General features: G+C 38.4%; 1 protein-coding gene and 1 long non-coding RNA gene across 5 annotated transcripts in view; both read right to left on the minus strand.

The window, feature by feature from the left end:
• The window catches only part of TENM2 (teneurin transmembrane protein 2), a 715,493-nt gene that overhangs the window by 480,594 nt on the left and 216,868 nt on the right, over positions 1–18,031 (minus strand). The gene's annotated exons all lie outside the window — the stretch shown is intronic.
• On the minus strand, positions 7,191–17,286 carry LOC121232525. Its single transcript, XR_005931117.1, has 3 exons — positions 17,160–17,286; positions 10,266–10,271; positions 7,191–7,201 (listed from the first exon to the last, which is right to left on the minus strand). It is a non-coding gene; the product is annotated as an uncharacterized LOC121232525 (long non-coding RNA).

Consider the following 18,031-nt stretch of genomic DNA (forward strand, 5'->3'; position numbering starts at 1 on the left):
TTTACAAGTTGCATTTTAAGCTAATCTTTTTTTAAATTTTCTTTTGTCCTGGGATGCACAGCCAAAGCAGCGGCTGCCGTATCCCCGAGGCAGGGTGTCTGCCTTCCACCCGGACAGAAGGGCTCTGGATAAAACCTGTACCACTCGCGACAGCGGATGGACATTTTTTAACACTGTAACACTGCAAGAAGCACAACCAGCAACAGCGCAGACGCATCTCGTAATACTGTTAAATTAAGTACATACATAATATATAACCACACAGGGGCAGAATGAGAGTTGCAATATAGTTGGACAAACGGGGCACAGAATAAAATGCGCGAGACGTAAAATCCGCAAGATAAGAACAAGGGCAGTAGAACAAGCAAGAAAGATGTCCAGAGGAACAGGGTCCGAAGAATAAGATACGCTATGCAGGGAGCAAACGAGATCCTTGCTTTTGGGGGAGGAGGACAAGAAGCATAAAAACACTGAGGAAGAGCGAGGAAGAATGGGGAAGATAAAGTTAATCCCTTTGGTTCCAGCTGCCCACTCAGCAGATGTTGCAGCCGGTGGCCTGCCCTCGGCCACCAGCTCAGCCCCGGGTGCTACGCGTGCGCGGAGGGCTCGGCGTGAGACTGGTGAGCACTGGCTCTTCAGGTATGTCGTGGATCATGACCAAGAACTACAGGTTTACTGTTATTGAGTATCGATCTAGCAGAGACTTGTTTGGAACTTTCAAACTGGCTGGTCTTTCAAACACTCCCCTAACTGGTAAATAAACATACTTCGGCTGACAGTGAGTTTCAACACAGAAGCCTCTTCGCACCGGGAGTTCGGCCGTCGCAGGTGGGAAGCGATGGTCACCACAGACTAACGCGAGGCGGCTCAGCTCACACCGGTACCGACCGCGCACGTTCCTCTCTTCTAACGCAGAACAAGATAAAAAGAGACAAGGTGCAGTGCGAGACTGGGAGAGCCTCAGCCGGGGGGCTGTGCAATACCGTCACCCCATCAAAGGGCATCCTTAATCGGGATATAAGAAGCAGGAATGCTCGGAGGCTCGCTGGACACCGCTTTAGGTTTGAATCAAGCGCGTGGTGTGAACGCAGCTCATGCGCTGCCTGCTGTGGTCCCATGTGACAGTATGCCTGGGTGACAGATAATAATCCTTAGGTAACGAAATTACTATGAGATAATTTTTCTTCCAAATATTTGATTTAGAGTATGAACCAGTACTCAAGCACATGCTCAACCTGCATGATGATCTTGCTATTGCTAAATAAAGGCTGCTTGGCAAGGGCTTTATATTATCTCTTTAATAATAGCAGTTGAAATGAAACTACCTAATGGGATGGATCTTTCATAGAAATTCTTGTACAAAATTATTAGAATTCCCTTACTGAACTTTGTGTTTCAATAGCATAAGAAAAGGTCTGTAAAAAACATTGCCTCTCTCCTTTTAATTCCTCAGACTTCGGAAACTCTCTAAAAGATGAGGCAAGTAGTTTGAGACCACGAGCATACAGAACTAATTTCATCAGGTTTGCAACCATTTCCCAGACTGATGAATACTTTTTTATGCACAAATAGACGGAGCATGGGCTACATGTTAGCACACCCAGCACTGCTAGAACTGTGCATTTGTATTATAGGTTCCATATCTACAACCATCACATTTTTATAGCATTGCCATAAATTCACAATTTGTGTGCATGCAACCCAGAACTTTCCTTCGTTATTATTGATAAATCATAATAATGAAAGTACTCTAATTATTGCTCAGAATCCTTCTTAAAATACTATTAGTAGTATTTAATTAAAACTTAAATGGACTTGCAGAACCAAGCTTTTTGTTTCTAATTCTTGCAAAATTCCTTTGAATGTTAAGATTTACTAAACTTGTTTACAACACATGGTGCTTACATAAGCATCGTAACAGCTCACAAAGTTGTGGAATTTACCTTGCCTTCCATAAGTAAGTAAAATAGATCTTGAAAAATTAGATAAACTGCAATGAAGACTGTAAATTTAATTACAGTGTATCTTTCTTTTGGGGGGACGGGCAGGTAAGACTTATCTGTGAACCTCATATGGAAAGCTACAATACAAACTCTCCTCTCCTGCTGCTGGCTTTTGTCGCAGCTGATCTGTTAGAACAGGTTTCGCTATATTTGTATTCTGAAGCAAAAATTATTACCTAACCAAATTCATCCATTCACAAATGTATTTTAAGCATGAATGAGTCATATACGTGCTCACATAAGAAATGTGAAACAAATTATCATAGTATTAGGTGTTTTGGTTCAGCATCTGCCTTTGGATACATAGGTCTCATTGCTATGAAAGTCTGTTGGGCTTTTATTAAATTGCAGAATTTTTTCATAATTACAGAGTCAAGTCTGTTGGTTATAATTCCTGTCAGAAATATGCAACTTATGGCCACACTGATATATGTTAGCTAATTACTTTCAGTTTTAAAAATCAGGGTTTTTTTTCTCTTTAAAGACATTACAAGAAGGTATAATTTTATTCACCCTGCTTGGTATACAGCTTATACTGCATGGGAAGACTTGAGTGACACCAAAGGCTAATGCTGGGCTTCTGAACAGTCATTGCATTACTCCTGATTATTTTATGTCTGAGCATTCTAGCATCTCTGTAAATACAATAAAATATCTGATAAAATAAGGTATTTGTGATCATATCAGTAATTTTTCTCATCATGCTTACCCTGACACAGTTCAGATTTCTAACAAGTGCGTATGCTACTTGTCTGTTGGTTTATAACAAACTTCTGGAAGTATGTCTTTAGGTCTATGTCTATACTAATTTCAAAGTCACTGTCTACTTTCTCTTCTCTCTCCTTGTGCAAGTTTGTACATCTTTATAATACCTTCTGATTAATTTATCACATAGTAAAGATTTTAAAAAATCATTATCCTTTTGATCTAAAAATCCTTATATTTCATCTTTAATATGTTCTTTTGAGAGGATCTTTCTGGAGAAGTTGCCACGTATGTTCTACTCCTCTGAGACATAACAGCAGAGCTCAAGTAAGGCTTTAGGAGCTTCAAATCACATTTAAAATTATTTGAAAAGTTTTTGTTTGTTAAAAAAGCCCATTTCTTTCATGCTAAGAAAAATGAGAGTACTATTGCAGTACATATGGCACAAGAAGACTAACAAAAAGGAAATACATAAAACCAATATTTGAGAAAGCATCAAAATTTATCACCACAGAAGTGATTTGAAGCATTTCTAACATGCAGTTATTACGTGAACTAGACTCAAATAAGGAGGGACAAAAGTAGAGAAAAGAAAAATATTGATTTCTTCAGATCATTTTTCTAAGATGATCATTATTTCTGTAAGATGAGCTGTTCCTCCATTTTTTTTTAAGCCATGCAAAGAATTCATCATACGTAGGAAAAAAATAACCCTCACTTTGCACAGTCATTCTGCTTTATAATGAATGCTTTTAAGCCATCACGTGTCAAACAAAACTAGGAGATTATCTGGAACCACATTAAAGTCTTAAGCTCAAGGCACTATGTTATATTAAAAATGAAATGCAGAAAGGGCAAATAAATGGTGTTTCAGGCAAAGACTAGCCAATGCCATAATATTTTTAGCAAGAGAGAAAATGATGGGAGAAAAATATGGTAAAAAATACCAGTAAAAAAATGAAATACCTAAAAAAAAAAGGTTAATAAAAATTATCAGGGGATTGACCAAAGCTGTAGAAAGCGTACAGCTACCTGGTCTACCTCTACATTTCACCATGTACAATTATTTTTCTTAATGATGCTGACTGTGAAGTCCTCAGAATTATAGTGCTGCAGTACTGATTGCTCCTGGAATGTCTTAGAATCATAGAATCATAGACTCATTTAGGCTGGAAAAGATCTTCAAGATCATCAAGTCCAACCATCAACCATGGCCACTAAACCATGTCCTGAAATGCCTTGTCTACGTGCTTTTTGAATACCTCCGGAGATGGTGACTCAACCACTTCCCTGGGCAGCCTGTTCCAATGCCTGACAGCCCTTTCAGTAAAGAAATTTTTCCTAATATCCAACCTAAACCTCCCCTGCCACAGCTTGAGGCCATTTCCTCTCATCCTATCTCCAGCCACCTGACAGAAGAGACCAGCACCCACCTCACTACAACCCCCTCCCAGGCAGTTGTAGAGAGCGATAAGGTCTCCCCTCAGCCTCCTCTTCTCCAGACTAAACAGCCCCAGCTCCCTCAGTCGCTCCTCATAAGACTGGTGCTCCAGGCCCCTCACCAGCTTCGTTGCCCTTCTCTGGACACGCTCCAGCACCTCCATGTCTTTCCTGTAGCGAGGGGCCCAAAACTGAACACAGTGTTTGAGGTGCGGCCTCACCAGTGCCGAGTACAGGGGGACAACCACCTCCCTGCTCCTGCTGGCCACACTATTTCTGATACAGGCCAGGATGCCGTTGGCCTTCTTGGCCACCTGGGCACACTGCTGGCTCGTATTCAGCCGGCTGTCAGCCAGCACTTCTCAGGATCTTTAGCAAAACAGCTAATAGAAAACACCAATTATTAATGTCTGCCTGTTGTGGTTATAGGTCAGTCTTCTAACATTTATCATAAGACTCTTATTTATCTTTGCATCTTAAAAAAAAAAAAGCGTCACACAAAATATTATAATTGTAATCACAGGCTGCCTTCATCTGTCCTGATATCCATGGAAGTAAAATGTAAGGCATTAATTCCAACCACCCAAAATTCTGAAAACATAGGAGAAAGTCTGCTTTTAAATTAATAAAAACGTTCATTTGAAAAGATTAGATGGCATTCTGTCACCTAAGAGAGCCAATACAGTGCTCCATTATGTATAGCATGTCCTTACTTCTGCGTAAGGACATTAAGTGCACAAATAGAGAGTCCACAGAGGAGAGGACAATGAGTCCTGATTGAGACAGACAGAGGACAGGCTTGGAGTGTGAGCCAATCCCAAAATTTAGGATTAAACTGAATATGGATACCTGTCTTCAGATGCTCTTAGGGAAGTCAAATTATAGGTCAAGAAATAAAGTATCTCAAAGAGCAAAAACTGGGTAAGTATCACAATAGAAGTAGTCTTGAATTATGCAGTAATTATCCAGAAAATTAGAGCTGGGAAATTAATCTAGACGATCAAAACTCAAGGAGTCTTTGAGCAGCTACCCAGGGATATATTGACAGGACTGGGCAGATAAGGTTTATTATTTCACTATTTAACACTGAAAATGTAGAGAACTCTGCAAAGGAAGGAAACAAACTGAATTATTTACATATATTGTTAGCTTTAGAAATAACTATGAAATGCATAAAAATGAGAAGGAAACTAAAACTCCAAATATTTTTATCTCATTCACAAGCATGTAACACAAATACAATTATTCAGTTCCTAGCAATCTTGTGGCATTCACTGACACATTAACCCTTCAAGGTCAACAGCTCAGAACATTTGCTATAGTAAAAGAGGTTATTAGAGTGAACATCAGCATTTATATACAGATGAAACCCATCAAAACTTATTCTCTGTATTGCTATAGCATGCTTTTGAAAAACAGCATACACATATAGTAAAAACATTTTTGAAGGCAGATTACTACTTCCTTGCACAGGTCTGTTGTTTCCCTGGCTGTCCTAAACCTAAGCATTTGATGAGTTCTCTGCAGCCTCCTCGGACTCCTCTTTCCTTTGCACTTCATGTCCCACTACTCGTTCTCACCCACTTGTCTTTTCACACTGCAGGTCACAGTCTTAGCCTTTACCTAATCCTTCCTACCCCATGCCTTCTTTCTACGCATTGTACAAAACTCTTCAACACAAGCGTTAGTGATGTTGTGTTTTACTTAGCAAAAAGAAGTTTAAACAGGAAAAAAAAAAGAGCGAGCTACAAAAGACAAACTCCACTCTGCTAAGCAACTATATCCATTCCTTTGTTTTGTCCTTATTCACACTGTGTAATATAGCTTAAAGCTACAGCATTATGTGGGAGATACAAAAAATAGCATACAAATCCTTAAAAATAATTCCCCTCTTTTGAAAGAAAACTGGAAAGAGGAGTAACTTCACTGTAATTCATCTTATTTCAAGTTTACTAAATAGAAGCGTTCTATGGAAAACTGATAAACCCATTTCTTATCTAGTACCACTCAAGTTTTTTTAAAAAAAAATAAAAAGAAATTTTCCCCCAGGAATCATGATTACTCATTCTTACAGCTCAGCATCTGAGGAAACAGAAGCTATATTCTCACTCTTGAATGCTAATTTGATGTTGAGAAAAGTCCCTTAACCATTTGTGTGAAAAAAATCCAACTGCTACCTTTCAATATTTCTGAATGACAGTCATGGCTCTAAGCAAACAAATGATGTTCACATATTGTGCCTTGCCTACAGGCATGTTGTTGTAATTGAATGATATTATGCCTTCTTACAAGATGGTATCTCAGTATCAATAGGGCAAACATGGCAAGGAAGTATCAGCTTCCATAGGCGTCTTGAACTTCCTGGCAAATACAATTTCATGAACTGAACGGTCTTCCTCTCCATATCAGCAACGTGCTACTGGAAAACCTTAGAATGACTTGAACAGTCAGCAGCTTCTGAGATATTTATAACAACTCCAGAAATCACAAAAGCCAGCCTTTCCACTGAATTGTTGCTCAGCCGTAAAATCTGCCCCAAAGAGACGTTATCTGAAGGCCCTTAATAATACCAGCACGGTTCTAAGTAATTAAAAAGTAAAAAACCTACCAAAACTTCCTCTTCTATCTTAGCCTAAAAAGCTTGATAAGTTCATACTTTTATTTCATTTACCTCGATAGATGCATTGTGTATTTGGGAGCACAGAGGAAAAATACCAAAGGACAGAAGGTATAAATATGAGTTCATATTGCACCTAAATACAGTCTGATATACTCTGTGAATGAACAGTACCTGTGATATATTCCATGAATCAACTAAGCTTCTTCGAGTCCAGCTTGTGTAAATCTCTCTGTCAGACCCCATCACCTGACCACAGATGGATAATCACTGGGCAACCACAGACTTAGGGGGACAGAGAGGACAGGTAGTACATACAAACAAGCCTAAGCCTCTTCCACATTTTTAGTATTAGGAAAGGGACCTTGAACTGGATGCCTTGAGTAGCCAGCACAAAGTATATCAGCAACTTATTTTGTAGTAACTATACCTCTTTCTGTGACTTCATTCACAAATAAAACTACCTCTTCTTCTGACACCAGTGTTCTGCTGCACAGTACTAAGTATCTGGAAACTCAAGGTGATTTTCTCGGTAAGAAATGAGTGATGTAGAGTTTGTACAACTACAGTGTAAGTGGTTTTATTTAAATGTATTTACATAACAAACCCAAGTCCATAACCAGGAAACAGCCCCTTTTTAGGACTTGGTTGTTCCGGCTACTGCTTGATTTCCTGAGATCAACAGCACCTGAAGAATTAAATCTACACACAGCTCTGCTGCCAGGTGTGCAAATTATTCTCCATAAGGACATTTTTTCTTGCCATTGCTTTACACAACTAAAGGAAAAGGTACCGTTCAGAAGCAGTACCTCTTCCAAAATTCAGTGGGTTTTAGCACAAGAATGTGCAAGATCACAGCAATGGCACCCTCTGGTGACAAACAGTAACACATTATAATGAGATAAATTATTCAGCCTGGAAAAAACATTTAAAGCTACTACTTCACGTAAACTTATTACACAGAAAACATTCCTACAGCAACTTGCAAAATGTAGGTGGACATTTTTAGGAACAATGATAACTAGCCTTCAACAGCAAGCAAATTTTCTGAAAAAGGGAAGTTCTTCAAAATACTTCCATCTCTCTGATATGACCGTATCTTCCTTTTATGGGTTCTAGTCTAATCTAATGTTCTTTAAGCATCAGATAGACAAAATATAAATTGAAAAAATCGTCCTCTATTTCTATCATAGATAGTATTTCAAGTTCACATATGGTTAAGATTTCAGCTTGGTCTCTGTAGTGCTACCAACAGCTTTTGAGATGTTGAAGAACATTGATGAGAGGTCTGTGAGCCAAAGACTTAACAGGCGAGTGTTTTGGAAGTGGACAAAGAGCTGCTCACAAGAAATCTTTCACTTGATTTGAAAGGCTGAACTTCAGCCTTTCTGAAGCATTGCCAATCATCCCCATGCTTCTTAAAGCAAGAATGTCAGAGTCAGCAATTTCAAATGCTACAGAAAGACTGAATGAATATATAAAAGTATTTCCCTTATCAATGTCAAGGAAGGAGACTGTCACAGAATGTGTAAAAGCTTAAATTAAGCAGAAAGTTGTCTTTAATCCATGTGAAATATAGTGAAATTAAAAGTAAAGAAAACAGTTGATTTCCAGATTTCTCCTATAGTACCTGACAGAAGTCCAGTTCTGCCAGGAGCTTCTGCAAAAAGTTGAGTCACAAAAAGCCTTTATGGGTAAAACCATAAAACTTGGGCTCATGAATGAGATTTCCTCTCATCTGATCTAAGGAACAGAACTTGCAGCACATCTTTATCATTTAGTACTTAAGAACTAGATAAAAAAAGGGTTTTTAATAAAAGAGAGTAAAGTAATAGTAATCTCCCCTGAAACTCAGTAATTACGGGATTATTTAGTTTTCAACAAGTTCTGTTGATTCTAATAAATCCATATTAAAACTTTGGCACTAAAAGAGCTAAGGTATAGTTTCCTATCCATTTTCTAACTGAAGATGAATTCTATTCTACCTGAATAGAACGTTACATTTCAACAACACATTAACAGTCAATTCAAATACATTGTCTTCGACAAGCTGCCAGATTACTTGAAAAGAACAGCGTGCAGAGTGTAAACACAAAGCATACCAAATGAAATATTTAGAAACAGTAATAATACTGAAACAGCCACATACGCGTGTAGTTTTACACGTATGGCAAATAGGCATTCACTGTACTGTCAAAAACAGTTCCTTGGTCAGACTCAGGCCAAGCTTCGTAAATGAAAAAACAGTATGTACCTTGACCTAGTTATGCACAATTCAGTGAAATATGCAAGTCTTTGTACTTAGGAAGATTATTAATAGTGGGATATGCTATATGAGGAAAGGTGCTAGTATCTGGCCTGACAAATTTAGAGTAGGCTTTTGGTAAAATTTCACAGTCTTTTGAAAGGCAAGACAGAAAATAAATTCAGTATATGGTTTCGTGTGATGTGTGCTTTGGTTTACAAGGGAAATGTGAAACACATTTTTTTTGTTTCACTATGATAAATTTTGTTAAATGCCACGTATAGGCAAAGCTTCTGCGAAGGTTTTATCACTCATCAGCCACTCACAATGCATTTATTACCAAGCTGGATTAACTTTATCAGATACACATCTCTGTTATAGGAAAGTACAAAAAGGCATTATTCTAACTCAGTTGTACTTTGAACAAAGGCGCTGCCGCTTGCTTACCTAGGTGACCTATATCATCTAAGTTTTCTTTACTAAAACTAATAATTGACAAACTGAATGATGTGCTGTAATGGAGTTCTTGTTAAACATAGTTTCATCATTTCTCTCTAGTAGAGGGAAAGGCTCATAATTAAAATACTAATTGAAAAATCTCATGGTTATTTTGAGAGTTTATTTAAAAAGCTCTCCATGTTGTGACCTTCACACAATGATGTAGATACAACTGCACGCAAAAGCTCTTTCCCTCTGAATTCGGGAAAAAGGAAGACCACAGCTAGCCTCAGCAGTTTATGAACCCAGCTGCTGCAGTATTTTCCAGGTAGCCTTAATTCACCAGCCTATATTTCTGTCTTCCTCAGTTTCCTGGCTAAATACTGGATTTCATTTCCCGTGTCACAATTCCTGGTTGCCTTGGTTCATGCAATTATGTAGGGGGCATTCAAATAATCCAAAAAAGTCACTCTGAAGCGAGAGACTGCACAACAGGACACAGCTTCAGCCAGGTCCTCATGGTATATGGACAAAAGGCACAATGGTCAAGGCCCAGCAACCAGAGCGTGGCATAGACTGTGGCAGAGGTACTGAAATCACTGACAACTCAGAGAAAAGACAATTTACAATTTTTACAGACACTGAAGCCCTGACTCAAATGAATGGGCAAGAAGATTACAGACACCCATGGTATAAGACCTCACCACACCATGCATAAGAGATTTTTTCTTCTTACAATCCATCCATTTCTTCTATGATCATGAGGGCTAAAAATTAATCTATCTCTGGGAGAATAAAACCTGAGATCCTGGTGTACCTCTCTCTGGTCAACACCGAACTGAATGGAAAAATCTAATGGCTGCCAAACTGCTGAATTCCAGCTGCAAGCAACTGAATGTGAAGATGGCAATTTTTTATCCTTTTTAGGCCACCTAAGCAGAGCTGTCACTGTTGCCACATGTGCATCCTTACTCTCTAGAATATCACCAAACACTGTGTTCCAGATAGTATTTATTTAGCTCTGTCAATATACCTGTATGTTTAGCACTACTTCCATCGCATCATCCTGCCAACCCACACTACAGTGTTATTGGGTTATATTAAAATTGTAACAAATGTTTAAGATTTTATATACTGTCATTTCATATTCATGTCTTCCACGAGGCTTTAAAGTTTACCAGTACTACATATCCATTTTTTGTCCTTAACCCCATCATCTAGCCTCCTTCTGCACTGAACGCATAAGCCATTTACCTGGACAAAATTGTAGTTGATGTGTAGTTAAGTCTTTAAAAGTCGTTCCTGCTAGTCAATTCCCTCATTAGGAAACCACTTCCTATTAGAAGTGCCCTCAAGTTTTGAGAGCACATCAAAATTGGATCCACTTAAGCAACCGAGCTTTGATACTGTGCTTAATGACTTGCTAAATTTGTCATTTACAAAGTACTTTACAAGCCTTCCTAAAGAAGACATGAAGTATGCCCATGCATGAGCTAACCTCCCCAGCACTCCTTCTTAAGAAGTCTAGTTGATATATGACGTACGTGATTCCATTTTCTGAGTCTATGACATTTCATTTAAATCTCATCGTTTCCTTAGGACCATCTGGACACTTTCTCAGCTATGAACAGATCGTACAACTGTGGCAGCTCCTCTTCTCTTCTCTTTCATGTCTGTCCCTCCTGCTGTTTCCAAGCTACCTGGGTTGATCTGGGAGGGAAATGGGCACAACATTCCTATACAGTACTAACAGCTGAAATTAGCACTCTGCTATGCAATATACAGTAAGTCTACAGCTTCCCTGCTTCTTCTTGTACACAAAATATAGATATACTACCTCAAAATTATAAGGGCCTATTATCTTTCCCCCGCTTCAATTAAAGACTACACAGATCTGTTCCAACTGCATCACCACTGTTTAAACACCCCATTTTAACAAGGAAAGTCTTTCCCGTAGGCAAAAGTGAATATTTCTTAGTGGGAATATTTAGGAAGCAAACTTAATCTCCCAACGTTTTAACCCAAATAGAATTCCGACACCAGGAACGTTAAAACCTTCTACTTCCAAACTGGTCTTACCACTCAGAGACATTAGCACGCATACAACACAACCAAAATCTTCTCAAAAGTAGAATCACAGTTTCACCATAACCTTTTCTGCAAATTATGAAGTGTGAAATAGAAAGCTGAATAAAAATTAAAGTAATGAAATATTGAGAACAACATGCCAAAATTAAAACAGTAAAAATAAGAAAATAAACTCCTTGCTGTCATCTGTCTGGTGCCTCTTTGTAAACTCCTCTGATGCAATAATATCTTTTCTTTTCTATTGTCAGTCTAAGTCCGTTATTCAACAACATCCCAGGATAAGCCCAGATTATACTGCTCATAAAATTGAAGCAACAATAAAATACAAGGTCAGTTTGAGTTATGGGGTGGGGTTTTTTGGGGTTTTTTTTTGGTTTTTTTTTTTTTAAGATTTACTTTACGTATGCATTTGAGAAATCACTATATGAAATTACCACTGAAAACTTCATAGCAGGGAAAAAAAGAAAGGAAAATATAATTTTCCTGTTTTTTTCATACGATTCAATCAGAAGTACAACACATAAATACAATTTCTCACATTTTATCTTACAATTTTCCCAAATTCATTTAACTTTATTCATGGTATTCTTTTTTTTTTTAATAAGTGATATGCACACATGGCATTGTCTGGTATTCAAACTTTCAATTACTATGATAAAAACACCACCAAAATAATGCGGAAAAAATTATAGAATTCATTGTCACCGATATGTCTAGCATAGCAAATATTGATGGATATTGAACCTGAAAATACTTGCGAAGCATCCTACAACACCTTTCCATATGACTTGAATCCTCACACCTGATGCTAGAGACAGGCTGGCTCCAGTGGAGTAGGGAAGATCTTCTCCAGGAAGAAAAGGGGATGAAGTGAGGAAAGGGAAAGTGCATGGCACTACCAGATTCAACGTCAGGACTCTCCAGGTTCATTCCAATAATGCACCACATTTCCACACCTCACAAGGTACAGCTAGGCTATCAATACAGAAATGGTTCCGTACATTCAAAATTATTTGCTTTTCATAGGCATTATCTACAAAAAGCTACCAAAATCACTGTGTTTTATTGCAGATTTCTTTAAAGCACACACACAGATTACCACAGTATGACCTTGAACTATTTCTCTTGTTTTGCTGAAGTTTGAGATTGCTTTATTTCTTCCCATTCATTCTTGTCTTGCTGCTCAGTTCAGAATCACTACTAGGTAAGATAAAAGCATTCCTTGATCATCTTTTTTGGTCTGACATTATTTTAATAACATGGTTTCAGTCCTGGAATTTCTCCTCCTCCCCCAAGACAAGCTTTTCTTCTTTTCTGACACACAAATCTAAACCAGAAACATCTCAAGTGTTTGGTATTATAATATCAGTGTAGAAATCTCATGATAAACATTTTATATTATGTTCCATTCTACCAGTGATATTATCCATTATATACAATAAAGGCACTATACAAAAAGTATCAAGGTAACAACTTTCTACCCCCAAAAAGGTCTCCAACATGATTCCAGATGTTTTCTTTTTTACAACAGGAGAATCAAAATGATCTAGATTCACATCAAACTGAAAGCCCTCCTTGTGGATTCTCTTTGGGTCTCTAAGTTCATTTCAGCACTCTGAAATATTACCGAGATCTGCTCTGAGTTTATATGCTATTTTTCTGTTCTCCTTTCTTCTACCTAGGATTATGTTTTCTCTTCTGTATTACTGGTTTGTTCAGCTTTTCACTCTCATCTGCCTAATGATGGCTGAATTTAATCACCTCCCTAACAGCCTGTAACTGGTCATTCAATAACAGTGAAGCCAGGGAGACAATTGCAGATTTGTTGCAAAAGCATTCTGTACAGCAATCCTCCTTAATTATGACAGTTCGGTTTACATGGATTTTTATATTGAAAATTACTTTATTTTACAACAGGTTTTGTAGTTTTGAGAAGAATATAATTTTCAACTCAACTTATAAAAAAAGAACAACTGCTCGCCTTTTAAAAAAGTAAACAAAATATAGCCCTGGAAGAGTACTTGCTTCAAGGCCACTACCTAAACATAATCGGCACCTAAGCTTTACTCTGGAAATAGGAATACTGTAGGCTTAGGAAAGAACACATGACAACTGATGACAAGCGCTACTTTTGAAAAGACTTCCATGATGTTTTGGAATAAACAGTTACAGGATTTAATAAAAGGAACGAAAAAAATAAGCACTCGGGAACTCTGGTATATCCCCTATACTCTGTACCTGTGGGTCCCCACGAAGAATTCTCTCTACAAAGCTGGCACATGACATCAGAGATGAGCTATATATCTAATTGACTTTTTACATTTGTATATATCACAAAAAGATTAATTTACTTAAATCTCACAACTCAATACATCATGTTGATTAACAATTTGGTGACAGATTTGCTGTTATATATTCACATTGCCATGCCTAAAGAAGAGATGGCCAGATCGAGACAGAAGTAAAAGCTGTGAGATATAAGAAGAATTTAGAGCCTAATCAGACTTGTGAAAATAAAAGTGTTGCTTTTCAAATTGGATCATCAATAAGGCGTTTTGTTAGGAAGAATTTTAGTATACCAAGTAAAAAATTGAATTTAAATGAGTTTCCATTATTTCAATTTATCTATAAGCATTTCAAACCTGCTAATATTTCAAGGTTCACAGAATTCTAATTTATGATAAAATTAAATCATACTAAATCTAGAAGTGCAGAAAATGGTCATAAGCTTTGTGAATGGATTTGAATGGGAAACAAATCATATTGTTAGAGCAATTTTTAGAAATTAAGCCTCCTCTGTGCTACTTAGAGATGTACTAAAAGTGACAAAATAGATTTAATATTACAAGAAAAGTGAGAGGTATAGTTTGTTGTTTTGGGCTTTTTTTTTTTTTTTTTTTTTTAAGTGCAATGATATAAATTGATAGCATCTCAATATTAAAAAAAAAAATCACCTTTTGGAGTTGAACTACTGTTTTGTAACACAACAGTTGAACTGTATCAGGGGAAAAAGCTTCAACGGTACGTTAAATAAATTCAGTAGTCCTTGCATCATGAGTTCACTCTAATATTGCTAGGCATAAATGGATAAAATCTCATACCAAGAAATGTCTTGTTTTATGCTAGTAACCTGCAAATCTGAAACGATATCAGAGAGCAAATTTCTCTTGAAGTATAGATTCTTGTTACTTCCTCTTGAAGACGAATACCTAGCAGGTTATTGATCTGCTTCTGAAGGACATAGTGTTTATTATGTAGGAAACCACTGCTGGGCACAAGCGTAAGAAATTAATGATGGTTTTGTAAGTGTCCACACTGTGGTGCTGAACCAGTGGGGCAACTGTCAATCTATATGATAATGCATCTCAAAACTTCATAAAATCAGTGATGTGAAGAAGCATTGATTTTTGAGCTAACCAGAATTTGTAAGAGAGTAAGACTAAAAAGTTTACTGAAGTTAACACCTCTGTGTATATAATAGTTGCTTCAAACTTGCATGATTTTTTTTTAAACACCCAAACATACAGAAACCCTTATCACAAAAACCTTTCCAAGTAAAAATGAATTCCATATACCGGTTTGTTTCTTGTGTGCTATTTGATCATGTCCTTCTTTCTCTTATTAACATCATTGTTAGAAAAATTACCTATTCAAAATGGATTCACTGCACTGTATTTCCAATTACTTAATAATTCACTTAGTATAAGGAAGAAACTGAAATGCAAGCAAACAGACTCATTCTTTTATCAATGTCTGTGACAGTATGTATGAAAGTAGGTCCTGAGATTAAATTTTCTCAGACAAAAGGTGTGGCACAGTGCTTCCACTGAAATGGAGACAGTCGCCTTCAGTGAAGTGAATTCATGCTACAGAAATGAATCCCAATTGTTCCATAATGCCAGAATTTCATTAGTCAGGTTTTTTTATTTGAAATTATGCAGAGTAGCCTTATCAAAACTATACTAAAGTCATGGAAGCTGTCACGTTTTCCGTGAATGGTTTTATTTAAAAAAAAAAAAAAAATAAAAAATCAATTAATCAGTCGCTGATTCTTTTTAAAATACTGACTTCCTTGTACACACCATTATTAGTAAATATACATTTCCTCTCTGGTTTTGACAAAGAAATGTATCCTGCTATGCCTATGGAGAGGGGATACTACTTGAAGATTCAATTTAAATCAACAAAAAAAGACTGCTGTTACAAACAAAATCAATTGCACTTTTCTGAGCTTTTTTTCTATCAATATAAAACCTGTAATTCAGTTTTGCCTTGTTTGCTTTGACAAGCAGTTGCTTGTGTTTCTAGTGGCCTGGCACACCGGCTTTGTTGAAACCGAGACAACAGTCAGTACGTATGGGGAGGAGCCTAAAATAAACATCTAAAAGAAATCCTCTTCTGAGAGGCATCCAACATGTAACAAATTAAATTTTATCACGAGTAATATGCGTAGCAGAGAGCTGGTTTCATTAGCTAGTATCAGCTGCCTGAATAGTTGCTCTGAGGGTACAACATCAGGGAGATTCCTTTTCACCTTCTGGGCTGGTTTTGGCTGGGGCAGAGTCAATTTTCTTCACAGTAGCTAGTATGGGGCTATGTTCTGGATTTGTGCTGAAAGCAGTGTTGATAAGACAGAGATGTTTTTGTTACTGCTGAGCAGTGCTCACACAGAGCCAAGGCCTTTTCTGCTTCTCCCCCCAACCCACCAGCGAGCAGGCTGGGGGGGCACAAGAAGTTGGGGGGACACACAGCCGGGACAGCTGACCCCCACTGACCCAAGGGATATTCCAGACCATATGACGTCAGGCTCAGCACATAAAGCTGGGGAAGGAGAAGGAAGGGGGGACGTTCGGAGTTACGGCGTTTCTCTTCCCAAGTAACCATTAACACGTGCTGGAGCCCTGCTGTCCTGGAGATGGCTGAACACCTGCCTGCCCATGGGAAGTGGGGAATGAAGTCCTGTGGTGGTGAATTTCTTTCCCCCTCTCCGGGCTGATTTTCGAACTCGGGAAGGCTCGCTAGGCCTTAGCATAAGTGTCACGAGTCGGGCAGTGAAGCGACCCTTGGCTGTGCCAGGAACTCTTCCGCAGCGAAGACAGGGAGATACGCTGGGCGTCTCCAGGACTCCTGCTGCCCGGCGGAGGCGGGGGGACGGGAGCAGGGACAGCCAGTTCTCATAACGATCCGCGGCCAGTTCTCTCGCATAACGACCTTCAGACATTACGGTCCTCCCCTGACAATCTTGGAGCATCCCGTATCTGTGTTTTGAGTTGTTCTCAGTCTCGGAATTTTCCAGCGCAGCTGGGATTCTAGCAATTTGTTGATGACAAAAGTCAATCGTCTCCCGATCCCAAACCCATAAAGAGCGGAACTGAGTGAGGCCCTTTGAGCTCTCCTGGACGGCAGCGGGCTGCAGCCAGCATCTCCCTCTGAGCGGGACGCCTCTCGGAGCTCGCAAGCTCTCCTGTTTGCAAAAATCGGAGGTCTGTCGCCGAAAGCCAACGTGACCTGGGCTGATTCTCTTCGCTCCTTGAGGATCGACCCTTTGCCCGTTGAGACGAATGCCACAGCATTCGACATGAATATTTCCACTGACCTCAAGGGGAATTTTTAACAGATAGACCTCCTTTTCTCTCTTATTCTCTATATGTATTTCTCTTAGCGTCTTTATGCACGCGTGTGTACTAACCTGACAAGTCTATAATAAGTAAGTGATAGCAAGTATATATTATGTTATAGCAAGTATATTATAAGATGTTAAGTAAGTTATAGAAGATACAAGTTAATACTTTAAAATTTATACTTAAATTACTGTCATGATTTTTATTCAACTGTGAAAGAATTTTAGGCTGCAATTATACTGACAATCCCTTTAGATATAAACTGTTGACCAAGTCTGGGACTAGGAGTCAATCTAGCTGCACCTAGACTCCGGCAGGAGTTTAGAAAGCAAGGGGGTCTTCTCTGAACCTCGTGACTCAACAGGAGGGTTTCTCTTACTGTTTCCCACATTCCCTTTTACCCTATTACATTTTCAGTCCCCACATACATAAGTTTAGTTTGATTCTAATTTAATTTTCCTGTATGCATTTCATCCATGTACTAAGTAATAGAGTGAACCTTGGCATTGAATTCTGTGAAGTCGCACTGTTATACAAATTTGTATTAAATAATTTTTCTGTTGCTAATACAATTGGAGGTGATTCTTTAAGTGATCCGAACCCCTCTCTCTCATTTTTAATCCCCCCCGCGACAAGTCCTTGTTTTGCTTTGCTTGGGCATGTGCAGCTTTTGCTTTACCTATTAAACTGTCTTTATCTCAGCCCACGAGTTTTCTCACTTTTACCCTTCTAATTCTCTCCCCCATCCCACCGCGGCGGGGGGGGTGAGCAAGCGGCTGTGTGGGGCTTAGTTGCCGGCTGGGGTTAAACTGCGACACCTTCTCAGAATGGCAAGTATCAAAACATCTAGTTCATATTTTAACTAAGCTGAGTT

The sequence above is a fragment of the Aquila chrysaetos genome, chromosome 22 (assembly GCF_900496995.4).
Source record: "Aquila chrysaetos chrysaetos chromosome 22, bAquChr1.4, whole genome shotgun sequence".
Classification (NCBI taxonomy): domain Eukaryota; kingdom Metazoa; phylum Chordata; class Aves; order Accipitriformes; family Accipitridae; genus Aquila; species Aquila chrysaetos.